The sequence below is a fragment of the Pseudomyrmex gracilis genome, unplaced genomic scaffold (genome assembly GCF_002006095.1).
Source record: "Pseudomyrmex gracilis isolate BER0280 unplaced genomic scaffold, ASM200609v1 scaffold_445, whole genome shotgun sequence".
NCBI lineage: Eukaryota > Metazoa > Arthropoda > Insecta > Hymenoptera > Formicidae > Pseudomyrmex > Pseudomyrmex gracilis.
The window spans coordinates 60,691-64,214 of NW_018021029.1; positions in this window are offsets into that span (position 1 = coordinate 60,691).

Sequence of the window (3,524 nt, forward strand, 5' to 3'; positions counted from 1 at the left end):
GAATTGTTCTATCCGTTTTATTCGGAGTGTACAAATATCCGAATATTCGTTCCCCAGCTATTCGAAATCCGGATACTTCGAAGTATCCGGATTACGAATAGTCGATGACGTCACTATCCGAATATCCGGATTATTATTTATTCGAATAACCGCATCCCTAGTAGCCAGCCTCTTGACCCATGTTTATACAACTTAAATCATCTTAGAGATTTGTATCTTGATAAATTCGGTTTTGTTTCATTTCTTAGGTTTCAATGGAAATAACGATAGGAATAAATTTGGATGTATCATGGTTCGGAGATAAGCGGGGTTGTTCGTTTCCGTGATTTAGGAAGGCAGTCAGAAGTTATCCAGAGCGATTCAAAAACCGCGGATGTCTGTCGGAAGTCGTCCGGAGCGATTCGAAACCGTGGACGCCTGTCAGCAGTCATCCAGAGCGATTCAAAAACCGCGGATGTCTGTCAGAAGTCGTCCGGAGCGATTCAAAACCGTGGACTTCTGTCAGCAGTCATCCGGAGCGATTCAGGATCGCGGATATCCTCTCTGAATAAGGGAGGAGGTGAAAGGGTGTCTTGGACAGTTCAGAAATTATTATTTTTTTTTATGAATGAATGATTAATTGTTTTTACTTCGCGATTACGTGTCCCTGAGCTTCCCAAAGAGCAGCTGCGGGTTTCTCTCTTTTCTAAATTTATCTCTCTAATTTGTGGAACCTCGATTAACAATTGGTTTCTTAAAACACTTACTACTTGCTGCGGATTGGTGATGTCGATTAATAAGAGATTCTAGGCTGTTGCGGCGCAGTAGTTCACTCTTGGATCTCACATTCTGTACTCACTGTCACTCACTCACTCGCTGTGGTACTTCTAAAATCTGCGGCTCTAACTAGATACGCGGCGCGGTTCTTTCTCGTTTCCGATTCCGAGAGCCCCGGCTTATATACAGTTTTGAGTAAGCGAGGACTCTCCCAATCGGGAACTCAGTTGAGCTTTGCTGGTTCCTATTTGTTAATTAGTCGGTCGGGCGACTTCCGAGATCGCCAATCGCCGACGATCTCTCGCTTTGGTCGCCTCGTCCGATTTTTCGGGGAAGGAAAAAGGGAGAGTGTTGTCTTTTCGACAACGCCGCATAGACCCTTTGATATTTATCGAGTGATAAACCTTTTTTATGTAATTGCTCGTGGCGACGAATCTTTACTTGCGCCGGCTGTCCTAAATTTTATAGGATGTATTTCTTTGACCCGGACATAACCGGGTTTATTTGGAAAGTTGCTCGGGATGTTTAGACAATAATAAAAGTTTCTGTTCGCTATCGTCTCCGAAGGAATTTTTAAGATCGTTGCTAGGCTCGGTTTATTGTTTTCGGACGTCGACACGATTTCTATTTGCGCGCCTATCGCGTCGAAGTCCGAGTCCGTTCGTGTTATTTATTGAGAAAAAAAAGGAATTTATTGTATGTCAGCGCGTTACGTTGCAAGAAAAAGGGGCCCGTGGCGTCCCCAGGACGTAACACTATTGTATCCTCCGCAATTAATATTATTTCTTTCTCCTTAATACGATTTAACATTGCCGCATTAAGAACATCACACATATGACAAGTTGGCAATAAACATACGGTATCCAATGAACAGTTATTAATAATATCACATAATTCGTTTAATTTCGATTCCATAGAAATACTTTCAAAAGATATTTTTCTTTTCAAAAGTATCTCACAATCAGACAGAGTCACTAAACCAATACGAATTCTCGACAATAATTTACGATAAGTGTTATCTCCTTGCTGTCGCATATTGATTGTCAGTTTATCATAGTCAAACAATGTAATCCATAGGTTAATAGCTTCTATAGACTCAAGATATTTATTAACTGTTTCTTTTGATAAATGTATAAAAGCTGGATTATCGTNTACAGGAGGTAATTGAAGCAAATCTCCAAGTAGAAGAATGTGCTTTCGACTAAACCAACCGTCATCAGAGTCAGTAGTATCGAATATTTGAGACAATCGAAGATGTATGTACATTAAAGTCAAATTAGATATCATTGACACTTCATCAATTATAATGAGAATAACATCTTTGAGTTCTGCTCGTAAAACTTTTAATACATGATCAGATAATTGTTTATATTTCGGAATAAAACCGTGTTTAACAGGCAATTGAAGTAATCTATGAACTGTCAAACCGTCTATATTAAACGCTGCAATACCAGTAGGAGCTGCTACAGCAGTATCCTTGTTGAGAATTTGTTTTATCCAACATTTGATGGTTTTAATTAAGAAACTTTTTCCAGTTCTACCTTCTCCGCTAATATATAATCGTAAAATCGATTCATCCGATGTTACAGTGCTAACAACTTTATCAAACACTCTTTTTTGATCTGTATTTAATTTTGCTATCATATCAGATACATCGACTTCTTTGTCTATTTTCTCAGCAAGATCTTTAAAATCTTGCATTGCTTCACCAGCTTCTATGTTTTGAATACCTATTGGATTTTCTGGATCATCTATATCTTGTTTCTCTAATTTATCATCATATTCTTGAACTAACTGTTTTGCAGCTTCAAACGCTTTTTGTAATTCTTCTATTTTTTCATGGTATTGCAATGCTTCTATCAGATGTAATTTTACTTTGTGAAATGATTCTGTATATGTATCACATTCTTTAAGTTCTTCTAATTTTCGCCATGGTTTAAACATGAGTAATAATAAAAAGAAATAATTCTCCGGTTGTATATTAACATAGTATTTGTAGTGATTGATAAGATATTCACGTTTCCGTTGTTTAAGATAAAGACCATTATCTATTTTGTAATATTTGACATTCTTATTTTTCGGTTTACTCTTTGTGATGTCGTACCACTGTGCGAACTCATAAAGAGACACGCTTTCCAATTCTTTCGGTCTATCTGGATAACGATTGTCTATCAAAGACGGACAAAATATATCCGTAGATTCACTATCAAGTTCTTCAATCTTTTTGCGGCTTCTTAATTTTCTATATCGTATTAGATTAACATCTAGCCATCTAATAGTCGTATTTCGATCCGTTCCGTATAAAGGAATACCTAACAATGTGTCAGCAGCTTCGAGAGCCTCACATTCTTTATTATGCATAAATCGCAAAGCAATATTCCAAAGGTAACTTCCTAATGATTTGTTTTGAGTATTTTTGCTATTGATAATAAATTTAGATAATTCACATTTTCCAGCTTTATTCATATACTTGGTGACGTACCATGTACGCAATGTTGACTTCTCACCGATAAATTGTATATCCATATTTCCTTCCCACGCACACACACACACAGTAAGAAGGACAGGATTATAATTATTTATATTAATTTCATTCTCTGTTCAAGAAAGATCGTAAGGTCTACTTTTGTTTTAAATGTTTTCTACCTGCTATCGAACTTGCAACATCTCTTATATTTATTGTTTCTGTGACAGGACGAGGAAATCCAAAACGACATCTACGTACAACTTTACGTCCTACTTTCTTAGAGCGGAGACAATAATTGTTA